Here is a 16567-nt window from a genome sequence, read left to right as displayed (position 1 = left end):
GGGATCACAGAACCTTCAAGAGCTTCTTGTCTAATACCTACATTTTAGGATGAGGCTGAAATGATGCTTAGCAGGAAATGATTTCCTTCCTTCCTTCCTTCCTCTCTTCCTTCCTTCCTTCCTTCCTTCCTCTCTTCCTTCCTACTTTCCTCCCTATCTCTCTTCCTTCTTTCCTTCCTACTTGCCTCCCTTCCTATCTCTCTTCCTCCCTCCCTTTCTTCCTTCCTACTTCCCTCCCTCCCTCTCTTCCTTCTTTCCTTCCTTCCTCCCTCCCTCCCTTTCTTCCTTCCTACTTTCCTCCCTTCCTACCTCTCTTCCTTCCTACTTTCCTCCCTTCCTACCTCTCTTCCTCCCTCCATCCCTTCCTTCCTCCTTCCCTCCCTTTCTTCCTTCCTCCCTCCCTTCCTTCCCCCCTCCCTCCCTTCTTTCCTTCCTTCCTCTTTCCCTCCCTTCCTTCCTCACTAAATCTTTACCTTTATCTTAGTATCACTTTTTTTTTAAACCCTTACCTTCCATCTTAGAATCAATACTGTGTATTGGTTCCAAGGCAGAAGAGTGGTAAGGGCTAGGCAATGGGGGTCAAGTGACTTGCCCAGGGTCACACAGTTGGGAAGTGGCTGAGGCCAGATTTGAACCTAGGACCTCCAATCTCTAGGCCTGGCTCTCAATCCACTGAGCTACTGAGCTACCCAGCTGTCCCCTTTAGTATCACTTCTAAGGGCTGGGCAAATGGGTTAAGTGACTTGCCCAGGGTTGTAAGGCCACATTTGACCCCAGGTCCTCCTCTCTCCAGGCCTGGGGCTCTATCAGCTGTGCTCCCTAACTGCGCCCTGCCTGGTTACTTTCAAAGACTAGCCATCATTTCCCAACTCCATTAGCCCCCTCTAACCAGTAGGTTCTGAGTCACCTTCAGGACCACACTAAAGGCCCATGGATCTTATCTAAGAAAACCCCAAATTGAGTCACAAAAAAATCAGACACATCTGGAAACAACTGAACAAAAGCCCCCAGACTCATCGTTCCTTTCCTCATCCCTCAAACGCCTCTCTGGCTCATGTGAGCCACTCTAGTCCAGCCACCTCCAGGTCTTGATTTCTGAGCCTTTGGGTTCTAGATATGTTTGACATTAACATAATAGGATATAACACTGGTCTGGGAGTTAGGAGTCCTGGGTCCAGGGCTGCACTAAAACCAGCTCCGACTGCCCTCAGAGAGCTGATGGCTAAATTTTTGGTCTGAGCATTGACCCCTTAGCAATAAGCAAATGCCACCAATCAGGCCTCAATTTATTTTTTATTAATTATCTAGATTTAAGAAAGAGATGGAAAAAATGTCAACACTGCTGATGAAGAGGGCAACTAGGTGGTTCAGTGGATTGAGCCATGGGAGGTCCTGGGTTCAAATATTACCTCAGACACTGTCTAGCTGTGTGACCCTGAGCAAGTCACTTAACTCCCGTTATTTATCGCCCTTGGTGCTCCTCTACCTTGGAAGTAAAACTTAGGATCCATTCTAAGACAGAAGGTAAGGATTTTTTTTTTAAGCACACACAATGCAAATTAAATTTAAAAGTGTGACACAGCTACATTTTTTTTTTTTGAGACAGTTGTTAAACATTTACCAGAATACCCCTGCCTGGGTGTGAGCCCCAGCTGTGCCATTGATTCATTGTGTAAGCCTGGGCAAGCCTGGCACTGGCAGAGCTCTGAGAAATCAACTAGGCTCCCATCCCCCTCCTCTAGGACCACAGGAAGAGCTTGCCCAAGGTCACACAGAGCAGATTGGATCCTTGGTCCTTGGATTCCACATCCGATGCTTCTCTAGGACCTCTTGTGTCTAGGCCTGGCTCTCAATTCACTGAGCTACCCAGCTGCCCCCCCATAGTATTGATTCTGATATGGAAGGTGAGAGAGAGAGAGAGAGAGAGAGGGGAAGGAAGGAAGGAAGGAAGGAAGGAAGGAAGGAAGGAAGGAAGGAAGGAAGGAAGGAAGGAAGGAAGGAAGGAAGGAAGGAAGGAAGGAAGGAAGGAAGGAAGGAAGGAAGGAAGGAAGGAAGGAAGGAAGGAAGGAAGGAAGGAAGGAAGGAAGGAAGGAAGGAAGGAAGGAAGGAAGGAAGGAAGGAAGGAAGGAAGGAAGGAAGGAAGGAAGGAAGGAAGGAAGGAAGGAAGGAAGGAAGGAAGGAAGGAAGGAAGGAAGGAAGGAAGGAAGGAAGGAAGGAAGGAAGGAAGGAAGGAAGGAAGGAAGGAAGGAAGGAAGGAAGGAAGGAAGTTGTTTCTCAGGGTGGGGGGAGAGGTCAGGACTGTGAATCTGAATTAATATGAATAGGCAGTAAGACATGGTAGAGAGAAGGCCGCCCACCCTGGACTGAAGTCCAGACCACATGGCCTCTAATCCTATCTCTGACACTTACTGACTGTGTGACCCTGTACCAGTCACCTCTTTTTGTCCCCGTCCCCCACAACACTCTACGACTCTTAAGTTGTAAGGGGGTGCTCTGCTGCACTGGGAGAGGAAGCCTCCCCCCAGGAGCTCCCTTTCAGCGATGAAATCCCAGGTCCAGTCCAAAAATAATAAAAACAATAGAGACAGACAAGAGAAGAATTCACAAAGGGGCTGTGGTCTGCCCTGATGGAGGGAACAAGGGGAGTGGCCACCAAGGCGATTTGGGCTCCATGTAAGGAAAAACTTCCTAAGCGTCCGAGCTGTCCCAAAGTGGAATGAGCGGCCTGCCTCCAACCTCTTCCATGGCAGGCTGGACCAGCCCTCATTTGGGCAGCAGCTGGAGGGCCTGGGGTGCGCCAGCCCACCTGGGGTGCCCTCCAGCTCAGGGATCCCAGGATTCTGCCCCCTCAAGCTCCCCGCTTCCTCGAGAGCCCACATCTCTACTGGGCTGTCTGGTTTTGAGCTCTAAGATCCATTATCTCCTGAGAGTCTCCTAAAAGCCTCCCGAGGCAGGTAGTGGCAGCAGGATTGTCCCCATCTGGCTGATGAGAAAACTCTGGGTCAAAGGCATGAGGATGCTCCCAGAGTCACCCAGGCCTCAAACCAGGGGGCCCCCCGACCCGCCAAGACATCACTCTTTCCATTGTGCTCCCCAGCCTCGCCAGTGTGGAGGAGCCACTCCTTTATGGAGCCTCACCAACAAGAAACAAATTTCTTAGCCCGCAAAAATGCCGTGCTGCTCCTCGGCCCTCCCTCCCTTCTCTCCTTCCCTTTCTGCCGGAGGCTTTGCATCCCCTGACTTTGCCATGTCCTGCCCCAGAGGAGAGTCCCCCATTCCCCATCTCGGTCCCCTGGCGGGGGGCTAGCTGGGACAGGGGGCTCTGAGCCTGCGAGGGCTGGGCGCTGGGGAACAGAGAAAGGAAAGGGGCAACCTGAAGAAACTGTGAGGTTTCGGGGGAGAAAACCAACAACATCTGGAAGGCCAGCTGTTTCCGATGCTCTGTCGGTTGGGGCCCGGGCACAAGGGGGCCGCTCTGCAGGGGGGAAGGGGGTCTGGCCAGACGGCAGAGGCCTGGCTTGCTTCAAATGAGGCTGGGGACAGAACCCAAGAGTCTGTATGGACCGGGAAGGAGAGGGATGGTGAGAGAAGGTGGAGACGCAGAACTCCCAAGAATCTACAGCTTCAATGGACCAGAGAGGGCATCTCTTCTTCTTCTCCTTTTTCACCCAGGTCTAAGACAGAAGGGCAGCACAGGCTAGGCATTTAGGGTTAAGTAGGTGACTTGCCCATGGTCACCCAGCCAAGATGTGTCTGGGGTACAGTTTGAGCCCAGGTCCTTCCAACTCCAGGGTGGTATTTGATCCATTATGCTACCTAGCAGCCCCTGAGAGCATCTCTTCTACATTCCTCATTGTACAGACTAGGAAACTGAGGCCCCTGGGGAAGTCACTTGACTAAAGTCATACAATGAAATAGCTGCAGAGTGGAGATTTGAATCCAGGACTTGGCACTATACCCGACTCCTCCCAGAGGCACCAGCCCCAGCCCCTAAAAAAATTTTTTTTTGAAATTTTTATTTAATTAGTCAATTTAGAACATTAATCCTTGGTTACAAGAATCATATTCTTTACCTCCCCTCCTCCACCCATTCCTGCAGCCGACCAGCAATTCCACTGTCGCCCCTAAAATCTTAACTTCTTCCCACCACTGATCTCTCTCCAGTCTCTGAATCCTCCTGTATTGGCCACCGGAACCTGATTCAGTTCCCTTCCCTATTCGAGAAACTTTAGTGACTCCCAATCACCCGCCTGAATAAGTCCAAACACAGGCTGGCATTTAAGGCTCTCTATAGTCTAGACTCAAACTCCCCACTCTACCACCATATTTAACCCTTCCTGCCATCTTACCCCGCTTCCCCTCCAGCTATAATCAGGCTGGACTCTTCACTGTTTTTTTTTTTAAAGCCCTCACCTTCTGTCTTGGAGTCAATACTATGTATTGGCTCCAAGGCAGAAGAGTGGTAAGGGCTAGGCAATGGGGGTGAAGTGACTTGCCCAGGGTCACACAGCTGGGAAGTGTCTGAGGCCAGATTGGAACCTAGGACCTCCCGTCTCTAGACCTGGCTCTCAATCCACTGAGCTACTGAGCTACCCAGCTGCCCCCTCTTCACTGTTTTTTAAACTTTTTTTAAAACTTTCTTAATATAAATTTTATACTTGTTTTATCATTTATTTTGTTTTTATAAGAATAAATTCTTAATATAAAATTTTAAAACCCTCACCTTCCGTCTTAGAATCAATACTAGGAATTGGTTCCAAGGTAGAAGAATGGTAAGAGCTAGGCAGTGAGGGGTCAAGTGACTTGACCAGGGTCACACCGCTACTTAGTGTCTGAGACCACATTTGAACCCAGGACCTCCCGTTTCTGGACCTGACTCTCAATCCACTGAGCTACCTCGCAGCCCCCCTTAATATAAAATTTTAAACCTTAATATAAATTAATCTTGTGCTTTTGTAATTAAAATTATATATAATTATAATATAAATTAATATTACCATCTTAATATCAGTTCCATGATAAAAGAATAGCAAGGGCTCTTCAAATGGAGATTAAATGACTTGTCCAGGGTCACACAGCTAGGAAGTATCTGAGGCCAGATTTGAACCCAAGAACTCCTGACCTGGAACTCCATTCACTGAGCTACCTAGCCGCCCCTCTCTTCACTGTCTTGCATACATTAGACTTGTTCCCATGGATCACCCTTGGTCTCCTCCTGGGACGCCCTCCTTCTCCTGCCAGGTCTCTAGCTCTCGCCATCCTTCTAAGTCCAGCTTAGTCTTCATCAGGAACTTCGAGGAAAATCCTTACACTTGTCTGAGAGAGATTTCCCTTTGGGTAAGATAAGGCGATTGAACCCCATGAGTCCTCCAGGGTCTTGAGCTTTGGCAAGACAACAAGAAGAAAGCCAGCCTTCTCCAGGAATCCAGGCGAGGAGGACGGGCGCGGCTCCACGCGACTCGTTCACGTCCGTCGGTGTAGTCCCGGGTTTTATCGCGGGATTTGGGTTGTGGACAAGTGAGCTTTCACAACGAGGACCGAGGACCGATATGGAGGTCGTAATAAAAATGCATCCCTTACCCTGGAAGTCTGCAAAATCCTTGCCTGCTAGACGGAACCGTAAATTGGAGAACTTGCTCCAAGCCGCCATCTTTTCTCCTCCCTTTTTTATCTCGCTCTTTGTTCCTGAGAGCAAGTCCCCTTCTTGGTATTCCTTACGATGGAAGTTTCCAGAGGATGAGGCAGAGGCTGCGCCCACCCCTGCGTCTCTCAGGGCACGGCTCAAAGCCAGGCTGGGCAGAAAGGGGGCGAGTTTGGTATAGACTTGTCGGCTTTAATTATTTCTTTTGTTGAAAGGCAGATGTCCGTCTCCCTGGGAGCTGAGTCCCGAGAGTTATAACAATAATCGTGGAACGGAAAGACCTCAGAAGACATCTAGCCCCAACGGACGCAAAGACAAAAACCTCCAGCAGCTGGAACATGTGTTCATCCAAGCCTCTTCTTGAATAGTCCCAGGGACAGGAAGCTCACTACTCTTGGGACGGCATCCTACTTTTGCTGGCAGCCACAGCGTCGGAAGACGAGGGTCCCTCTCCATCCCCTCTCCCTTCTTCCATCCTTGTGGGGTTATTGTGGGGCAGAAGGGGCACGAGAACAGATCCAGACGGAGAGAGAGGGTAAGTTTCTCTGTGGCCACATAGCAAAGTAGAACTAAGAGGGTCTTTTTTTTTTTTAGGATCATTAAGATTAAGATTTAGCTTAAAGATTTGGCTTAAGATTTAGGATGGAAGGTACCTTAGAAATAATTTAGTCTAGAGGGCAGCTGGATAGCTCAGTGGGTTGAGAGCCAGGCCTAGAGATGGGAGGTCCTAGGTTCCAATCTGGCCTCAGACACTTCCCAGCTGTGTGACCCTGGGCAAGTCACTTAACCCCCATTGCCTAGCCCTTACCACTCTTCTGCCTTGAAGCCAATACACAGGACTGATTCTAAGACAGAAGGTAAGCGTTTAAAAAATAAATTAATTAAAAAAATGTTTTTAAAGAAATAATTTAGTCTATCTCTTTCAAAGGGAAATGACTTGCCCAATGTCACACAGCTGAGAGGTAGCTGTGCAGATCGCAAACCCAGTGTTTCAATATTCCAGTGGAACTTGTAGTGCCCAGTGAAGTTTTTCTCCAAGTTTTGCCACTGGCTTGGGGGATGACTTTACCCCTGAGATCCTTCATTTGCCCCTCAGTACCACGAGGAAGGGGGAGTGGATTCAGTAGCCTCAAAGGTCTCTTTCCGTTCTAAAACCTGAGCCCCAAAGTCTTATCTTGGGCTTGAAGACAGAGGCGGTGCATGACTTAAGGCAGGTCTCCCCCCCACCCCAATCTTTCTCAGCCTCAGTTTCCTCATCTGTCAAATGGGCGAGTGGCTCTAGGGGGTCTCTGAGGTCCCGCCCTACTCTATGGACTGGGCCTCTACGTCCATGATTCAGAGCAGTCTGTGTCTCAGTCTCCACGGACAGAAACACAAAAGAGTTTGAGAGGGTGGAAATCTGAGGGGGAGGGAGTGGAAGGAGTTGGGTAGGGAGATGCGGAGTGGAAAAATCCTAGTGGGTCCCTGGCACCTGGTGGAGTGTGTGTGGGGGAGGGGGTGGAGTTGGGCTTGATCCCCACGTATTTCCTCAGGGCCTCCCCATAAAGTTCCCACCTTGACCATGCTGCCTCGGCCTGGCACCAGCCCAGCGAAGCATCTGGGGTGGGGGAGGGGAGCAGGAGGGAGGTGACGGGATCAGCCTAATTGGGGCTGGCACTGCTGAGCCGCCTGGCCGGGCCCTGCTGTGGAGGATCTGGAGGGTCAGGGTGGGGAAGCAGGGTCCCCCACCCACCTATCCACCCATGTACACCTGGGCTTTGAGGAACCACTGCCCTTCAGGGGAATCAACATTGGATTTGGCATCAGGAGACCTGGGTTCAAATCCCCTGCTGGACCCGGGTCTCTTTGTCTGTAAAATGAGAGGGGTGGATTAGGGGGTTTCGATGGTCCCTTCTAGCTCGTAAATCCGAAAAGAATTTTGTTGAAGCCTGGGGAGAAGGAGACGGGAATCCTAGACTCTTATAGATGCCAAAGTAGGGAAGAATCTTCCATGCTTTCTGGTCTAAAGCCTCCATTTCTCAGACAGAGCAATTGAGGCCCAGAGAGGGGGAATGATTCCCTTCAACTAATATAAGGAATCAGCAGTGGAGCTGGACCAAGGACCCAAGGCTCCTGGCTTCTAGATCTCTTTGCCTTAGACTATCCTGCCAAATGTCCATCTCTCCATCAGGTTCTGTCCAGACACACTCTAGTCAACTTATAGAAACTACATCTGCGTCTGCTCTCCTCTCCCTAAGCCCTAAGTCAGAGAATGATTCTCAGGTCAAGTCTAGAGGCCAAGAGTTTGTCTTTATAGTCCCATTTCTCTTGGGTCTTGAGCTCATGGACAGAGAAACTGATCTACCAGGCAGACCAGTCAGAACCACTTGCACAGGGACCCATGGGCTGTGAGAAGGGTATTTGGGCTTGGAAGGCAGAGAAGACCTGAGTTCAAGTCAAAGGCTGACACTTACAAGCTGTGTGGCCTTAGATACATCACTGCTCTTCTCTGGGCCTCAGTTTGCTCATCTGCAAAATGAGGGGACTGGATCAAATGATCTCTAAGGCACCTCCAAGCTCCAGAATTCTAGGTCAATCAGGGAACAAATATTTATTAAATACTGTGGTAGTTTCCTGTACCAAGTGATGTGATACAAAGAAAGGGGAAAAACTGGCCCTGTCCGTAAGGAGTATGAGAATCATGTGTTCTATGAGCCTTCTAAGCAATGACATTTCATGTTCTAACATCATTCCCAGCTCTGACATTCTCTGTTCTTCTAAGGTCTCTCCCAGCTCTGATATCTTGTGTTCTAACATCCTTCTCAGCTTTGACATTCTGTGTTCTAAGATCTTTCCCAGCTCTGATATCCTGTGTTCTAACATCCTTCTCAGCTCTGACATCTTGTGTTCTAAGTCTTCTCCCAGCTCTGACATTCTGTGTTCTAAGTCTTCTCCCAGCTCTGACATCCTGTGTTCTAACATCCTTCTCAGCTCTGACATTCTGTGTTCTAAGGTCTCTCCCAGCTCTGACATTCTGTGTTCTAAGTCTTCTCCCAGCTCTGACATCCTGTGTTCTAACATCCTTCTCAGCTCTGACATTCTGTGTTCTAAGGTCTCTCCCAGCTCTGACATTCTCTGTTCTTCTAAGGTCTCTCCCAGCTCTGATATCTTGTGTTCTAAGTCTTCTCCCAGCTCTGACATCCTGTGTTCTAACATCCTTCTCAGCTCTGACATTCTGTGTTCTAAGATCTCTCCCAGCTCTGATATCCTGTGTTCTAACATCCTTCTCAGCTCTGACATCTTGTGTTCTAAGTCTTCTCCCAGCTCTGATATCCTGTGTTCTAACATCCTTCTCAGCTATGACATCTTGTGTTCTAACATCCTTCTCAGCTCTGACATTCTGTGTTCTAAGGTCTCTCACAGCTCTGACATTCTCTGTTCTAAGTCTTCTCCCAGCTCTGACATCCTGTGTTCTAACATCCTTCTCAGCTCTGACATTCTGTGTTCTAAGGTCTCTCCCAGCTCTGACATTCTCTGTTCTTCTAAGGTCTCTCCCAGCTCTGATATCTTGTGTTCTAAGTCTTCTCCCAGCTCTGACATCCTGTGTTCTAACATCCTTCTCAGCTCTGACATTCTGTGTTCTAAGATCTCTCCCAGCTCTGACATCCTGTGTTCTAACATCCTTCTCAGCTCTGACATTCTGTGTTCTAAGGTCTCTCCCAGCTCTGACATTCTCTGTTCTTCTAAGGTCTCTCCCAGCTCTGATATCTTGTGTTCTAAGTCTTCTCCCAGCTCTGACATCCTGTGTTCTAACATCCTTCTCAGCTCTGACATTCTGTGTTCTAAGATCTCTCCCAGCTCTGATATCCTGTGTTCTAACATCCTTCTCAGCTCTGACATCTTGTGTTCTAAGTCTTCTCCCAGCTCTGATATCCTGTGTTCTAACATCCTTCTCAGCTATGACATCTTGTGTTCTAACATCCTTCTCAGCTCTGACATTCTGTGTTCTAAGGTCTCTCCCAGCTCTGACATCTTGTGTTCTAAGTCTTCTTCCAGCTCTGACATCATATGTTCTAAGATCCTTCCCAGATCTGACATTCTGTGTTCTAGGGTCTCTTCCAGCTCTAATATTCCATGTTCTTTGGACCTCCCTGCTCCGGTATTCTGTGGCTCTGTCACTCTTTTAAGGGACTTGGAATCCACCACTTTAATGATATATATGTAGTCCTTATCTTCTGTTTCCTAAAGGCTTCAGACCCCCTTGGTGATCTAGAGGGAACCGTTCCCCTCTACGCCAGTGCCTCCTCCCCCTGGGAGCACCTGGCAGTCTAAAATTAGGCTAATGGCCAGATACTCAAGAGCAGAGAGTAAAGGAAGAAAGTCTCCCCCCCCCCATCTTGGCCCTAGGCTCCCACCCTAGTCCTATACCTCACATCATCTCATCTCTCAGGCCTCTAGATCCCATCCTAGCCCCTCCATCTCTCACATCCATGGTATGAGGAGACCTCAACAAAAGGGGCTTTTGACCAACTTTTTTTTTTCCTCCTCATCCAGTTCCTTCCCCTCTTCTCTCTGGCCTTTAGATTCCTAGAAACTGTCAACTAAGGCACTGAAATGTATGATATATCCTCCAAGAGCCATCCCAACCCTGGGGGCCTTCAGGGATTCTGTAGTCTAAAAGAAAAAGTCCATTCACTCCAAGATGGAGTGAATGTTTGGGACAATTTGGTGCAGTGAAAAGAACACTGGCTCTAAAGTCAGAGGACCAGGGCTATCTAGCCTCAGCACCCTGTGTGACCTTGGACAAGTGTCTTCCCCTTTCTGGGTCTTTTTTTCTCCCAGTAAAACAAGGGGGTTGGACCACAAGAGCTTTAAATCCCCTCCAGCTCCTAATCCATGGTGTTTCCCTATAAGAGCAACCCCTACTTCTCTCAGACCCCTCTGGTTTCTCCCATCAGAAACTTTCATGCTCACCAATGTCCCCTTCCTGGATCTGAATCTTCCCTATCCTTCAAGGCTCCTATACTCCTGGAAGCCCTCCCTGATTCCTTTAGTCCCTGGAGAATAACATTCCCAGCCAACAGGGACACACACACACACACACACACACACACACACACACACACACACACACACACACCCCAGCACTTTAAGGTTTGCGGAGGGCTTCCCATCCATCATTGGTTCTCCTCCTCTGAGGTCCTCCCCAGCACAGCTCCTAGCTCCTTCTAGCCTCCCCCCAACCATTGTTCTCAGTTTTCCCAGCACCAGCTCCCAAATGCCTCCCACTGGCAATAGTAACTTGCATTATGTAATTCCTGCTGTTCCATTTGCTAGCTGTGTGACCCCAGGTAAGGTTCTTCCCCTTCCTGGGCTCCAGTTTCCTTATCTGTAAAATGACATTAACTCGAAGGTCTCTTCCAGCTCTACTTCCTACAGAAGGCTTTTCTAAGTTTGCAGAGCACTTCTCACAACTCTTAAAGGCAGGAAGTATTCTTGCCCCCATTTTACAGATGAGGATGCCTAGATTTAAACCATAATTAAACACCTATCATGTGTAAGGAAGACAATGGCAATAAATCCGATTCATGCACAAGTCAAGCCATTGCCCTGGGATGTCACTGCTCCTCTTTGAAAACGAAGTACGAACAGCTATGTGCCAGGCACTGTGCTAAATGCTAGGGATACAAACTCAGAAATGAACCAGCCCCTGCCCTCGAGGGGCTAACATGCCATTGAAAAGTCAAAAGGCTCACCCAGAGTCTCATGGCGACCAGTGGCAGAAATGGGATCTGAACCCAATTGCTCTGAGTTCTAATGTAGAATTTGTCAGCTACACTCTTAGGTTATACGAGGGTCGTGGGCTCAACCCACAGAATATGAGAACTCTGGGCCAGGCACAGTTGCCAGCGCTAGTCAGCCCAAGATCTAAAGTTATCAGCCTTGTGGCATCAAAAGGCATGGATATCTCTATTGGCCACTAAGTCCCTCTCCTTGAGCCTTGGACTCAAAGAGTCAGGGGTTCACACAGGAAAGAAAGAGCATTGGTTTTAGAGCTGAAAGACCCAAGTTCAAATCCTTAGCTTGGGATCTTGTTTCCAGTGACCTTTAAGAAGTCCTTTCTCCTCGGTGAATCATATTTTCTCCTCTTTGGGGCTTTTGTTAGGAAGTGATAACACACAGCTTAACAACCATGGAAGCTGAAGTCAAGAAAGACTTGCAAATGACAGAAGCTGCTTAAGAGTGGGATGGGCTGCCTCAAGAGCTGACAGGACCTCTGGAGGTCAGAAAACCAACTGTCAGAGATGTTGTAAGAGAGGCGGTAACTTCGAGGCAGAACTGGGAGGCTGCTGAACGTCAAGTCCCCAAAACTCGAGTTCAGATCCTTCCCTAGACTCTCACTGGATAGTAACTTGGGGCAAGGATTTCTCAGTTTCCTCATCTACAAAATGAGTATAATATTATCATCTAATTCACAGGCTTGTGAGGAAGAACAGATGAGATTATTTACCTCTATCTTTCTTTCTATCTGTCTTTCTGTCTATCTGTTTCTCTCTCTGTCTGTCTATATATCTGCCTGTCTGTCTGTCTGTCTATATATCTATCTGTCTCTGTCTATACATCTGTCTATCTATCATGAACTTAAAGTGGTATATAGCTATTAGGTATTTTATTGACAGACATATGGGTTGGACAAGGTGGTCTCTGTGGTCCCTTCCAAATCTGAAAAATTCTGTGATTTTTGCCAGGAAATTTCCATCATGAGGCAGATCATATGCTTTAAAAACCAAAAAAAACCCTTAACTTCTGTCTTAGAATCAATACTAAATATTGATTCCAAAGCAGAAAAGTGGTGGTAAAGGTTAGGCAATTAGGATTAAGTGACTTGCCCAGGGTCACAGAACTAGGAAGTGTCTAAGGCTAGATTTGAACTCGGACTTTCCTGTTTCTAAACCTGGTTCTCTATCCACTGAGCCACCTAGCCCCCAGATCTCATGCTCATGAGTAATGGTGATAGGGGAAGTCCCACCTATGATAAGGGAGCCTGGCATAGTGGAAAAGACCCAGCTTCTAGGGGGAGAAGTCCTAGGTTCAGATCTGACTCCCTCTGAGACTTTAGGCAAGTCCCCATGCCTCAGTTTCTTCATCTGTAAAATAAAAGGCGTAGACTAGCTGCTACCCCCAAGTCTGTCCCAGCCAGATACTTGGCATCCTGTGTTCTAAGGATGTGGGGATCTCAGAGTAAAACATGGTCCAGAGAATGGAGGCTTGGTTTCTCCTCACTTTCTCTATCCTGTATTTTTCTTTAGCCTCCAGCCCTTATCTCCCAGCTGCCCTCTTCTACCTGGGGGCTTGTCTTACTTGAAAATGAAGATTTCACACAAGGAGCTTAGGAAGCCCATGGAGTCCAGGGAAGTGACAGGACCAAGGACAGGCTAGAAAGTCCACAGCAGCTAGCCTCCTCCCTCCCTCTATACCTGCCCCAGCTCGCTGTCCCCCAAGGGGTTCCTTCCTAGCTGTAGATCCAGCCTTGTAGATTAAACACTGGCCCAATGGGACTGGATTGGTGGGACATTCTAGATCCAAGGTTAAATCTTCTGGTTCTCTTTGGGGACAAACAGAGAAACACATTTTCTCTAACTAGTAGCTTCCCTGGTCGTAATCTTCTGGTCTGGAGCCGAAATCCAAACACTTTATCTAACGTTTCTTAGCCCAGTGTCCTCAGGGAAGTCTCTTCCCTCTCTTGGCCTCAGTTTCCCCAGGTTTTACAAAGCCCGGTGTGACGCGTCCTGTGGAGGGGGGTGGAGAAGGGAAAAGGACATGGGTCCAAATGATCTCTAAGAGCCTATAAAAAAGGAAGAGCCTAGGAAACTTTGAAAGAGCGCCTGGGCGGGTGTTTTGTTTAAAGGTACACACTCCTCCACCACACTCCACACACAGCTTCTCCAGGCTCCAGAAAGTCCAGGTAGAATTCAACGTGCCCCTTTCAGGCCAGACCCCACCCCCCCCAGGCCCACCAGAGTTGGCTTCTCCTACTCGCTGGTGCCCCCATGTGGCCTCTGGCTGCAGCGCCCCAGGAGAGGGGGGGAGGGCCTCGCCCTGGGGGGAGGACACCGTGTCCCCGGGTGAGAAGGCAAGAAGGCAGGCTGGTGGCTGGGAAAGGGCTGCTGACAGATGTTTATTTCACCACAGCTGTATCTAAGAAGGGGAGCAGGCAGCCACCCCTCGCTACCTCCGAGGGGCCCCGGCTGCCCGGGACCAAGCCCCTTCTCACCCGGGGGGAGGGGGGGACAAAGGGACAAGGACTGTTTTTCTCTGCCCAGCCAGAGGGAAGAGGTGGAAATGGGAGGGGGCAAGGTGATGGTGGAGAGAACCAGGCTGAGATAGGAGAGGAGGAAGCCCCAGGAATTCAGCGGCATTCACTGCTCTGGAGGGACGGAAGGTGCCGGCCTCTTAAAGCCCGGTTTTTTAAATGAGGGCCAGAGGAAGCCAGGGAACTCCTAAACGTAGCCCTTAGGGAGCTGTGAGACCCAAGGAGATAAGTAGGGCCCTCCTCCGCTGGGGTTCCCTACGAACCCTTCAAATCGCCCCATCACACAAACAAGCGCCCTTCTTGCATGCCTAGCCTCTCCAGTTGGACCCCTTCCCCTCCCACTAATCCAGACCCCTGTAATCTCCCTCTTCCCACACTGACCTTCCAGCGAGTCCCTGCCCAGTCCAAAAACCATCAATCCCCCTTCCTACATGCCCTCACCGATCCCCCTCCCCCCGCCTTCAACCTTCTAGCCAGTCCCTTTGGGTTCTCACCTGCAGAAGTCCCTCTTGCCACACACTGACCCATCCCAACGAGACCCCACCCTCACTCCTGCTTGCCCCGAACCCCCATCCCTGGACGAATCCTCCTTCCTCTACTTGACTCCCTGGGCCAGTCCTTCCCCAGGAGCCTCCCGCTCCCCGAATCCTCTTCCTGATGTCACTGACGGGCCACTTCCCAGGCACAGCGGCCCAGACCCCAGCTCTCCACCGGAGGTCTCCGGGACCCTGAGGAGAGGAAGGGAGCACCGACAGAGAGGGCGCGTCCTTACCTGGCTCCCGGGCCGCGCTGTCCCTCAGTGGCGCCGGCCCCGGCCACCCGAGCCCGGCCGAGCCCCGGGGACCCCTGGGCAGCGCCGCGGCTCCATCCCGCCCGGCCCAGCCCGGAGGGGGCGGCCTCGGGGGGGCTGGGCCGGCTGGCCCATGGGGCCCGGGGCCGCCCCGTCCAGTCCCGGTGCCGGCGCCGGCCTCAGCCCCGAGCCCCGGTCATTCCGGGCCCGGGGGGCAGCGGCGTACACAGCTGGGGCCTCAGACGTCCTAGACGGCGGGCGATCTCCAAGCGCTCTCCTAGTGGGGCGGCTGGAGGCGACAGCTCCCCGACGGCCGGGAAGGCGTTAGGACCGAAAGACTCGGGGGCAGCCGAGGTGTTGAGTCGGGTCCCTCCGCCTGCGGCCGGGGGGCTTGGCGCCGAGGGCTTGCCCTGCTCGCCGGTTTGGGATTAGGCTCGAGCTCCGACTCCCTCCAGCCCGACTCGCCCACCCTCCCGCTCTCCCGGCTCTGCGGCTCCCCCGGGGCGGCAATGCTCAGCCGCAGGAGGCTCCGTGCGCGCGGGGGGCGGAGCTGGGGGCGGCCCGGGCTGCTGGGGGCCCGGGCGGGTCGGATTTCCCGCTGCCCCGCCTCGGCCCGCCCCGCCCCGCCTCCCTCGTACCCGCCCCCGACCGCCTGCCTTCTGGGGCTGGAGGCGCCTCGGCGGAGGCCGAGGGCAAGTTCCCGGAGCAGGTGACTCGGCGGACGAGAGTTGCGGGGTCCCAGGGAAAACAAGGAGCAAGCATGCCGCCCCTTGTCAAGACCCAAGATCCACATCGCCCGCCGGGTGCCATCCTGAGAGGCGCCATCCCCAAAACTGGCGGGCCTGGGACAAGGTCCACACCTTCTCCTCCGTGTGCGGGTCAGAGTCCCGCCCCGCCGCCCCCTTGCAGGTCTGGGACAATACCCCTAGCTCCACTCTGCCGGCACGGGACGGACACCTCCACCCGGCAGGACCTCGACAAAAGTCTGCAGCCAGGGATACCACCTTATCTTTCCCAAGGCAGATCCTGGACGATGGCCTCTCATTTAGCCCAGGACAGCCATCCCCATTGGCCCCGACCCCATCTGGTCCTCCAGGACAGCCCCAGGTGGTGGAGTGTACAAGTCACTGGGTGGGGGCGGGGGAGGGGGCGCGCAGCGGAATAACTATGGGTTCTGGGAGGAATCTGCCCTGGCCACACCTCATTCTCCAGTAGCCCTGCCCCCTCCCTCCCTCCCTTTTCTGGGCACATCACCAGGTGACACAGAAACACTTGTCTCTGGCCACCCCCCTCCCACCTTCCCTCACCCCACCCCCCCATTCCCAGGAACCTGGCAGGAACCGCTGTTGTGCTCATTGGAACACTAAGGTCAATTTCTGTGTTCTTTCTCCCTGGGCACTGCCCGGCTTCCCTGTGGCCTGCTTTTCCTGGGGCCTGATGTCTGCATTGTAGGGACCGAGAAGCTCCCTGAGCATGAAAGATGTGAAGAATTAATCTCCCAACTCTCAGACCTGTCATGTGGAACAGGGATTACATTTTTTGTCCGTCTTGGCCCTAGAGAGCAGTGGTTGGAAGAGGCAGATTTCAACCCCACAGGGCAAAGCCACCCTTGGGTGCTTTGGGATGCCTGGGGACAGGGAGGCTTCCCCTTCACCAGGTGGCTCCAAGATGGAATGCCTGGGCTGGGAATCCAGGCCTGGCCACTACTGGTGTGACCTTGAGAGAAACCCTTTCCCAACCTGAGCCCTGTCTCCCTGATTGGTAAAATGAGAACTAGATGATCTCTGTGCGCCTTCCAGGCTAAGATCCCCTTCTCAGACCCCCAGGTTCAATCTATAAAATG

The 16567-nt window shown here is 51.3% G+C and overlaps 1 protein-coding gene across 1 annotated transcript in view; it reads right to left on the bottom strand.

Moving 5' to 3' along the window:
- The window catches only part of NRTN (neurturin), a 40503-nt gene extending 25232 nt beyond the window's left edge, over nt 1–15271 (bottom strand). Inside the window, exon 1 of the mRNA XM_056822508.1 lies at nt 14707–15271. The gene's annotated coding sequence lies outside the window, so the exon portion shown is untranslated. The remainder of the gene's footprint in view (nt 1–14706) is intronic.
- Nucleotides 15272–16567: the final 1296 nt, after the last annotated feature.

The sequence above is a fragment of the Monodelphis domestica genome, chromosome 3 (assembly GCF_027887165.1).
Source record: "Monodelphis domestica isolate mMonDom1 chromosome 3, mMonDom1.pri, whole genome shotgun sequence".
In the NCBI taxonomy this organism is placed as follows: Eukaryota; Metazoa; Chordata; class Mammalia; order Didelphimorphia; family Didelphidae; genus Monodelphis; species Monodelphis domestica.
Note: the sequence above shows the minus strand (reverse complement) of the source record. Positions and strands in the feature narration are given on the sequence as shown.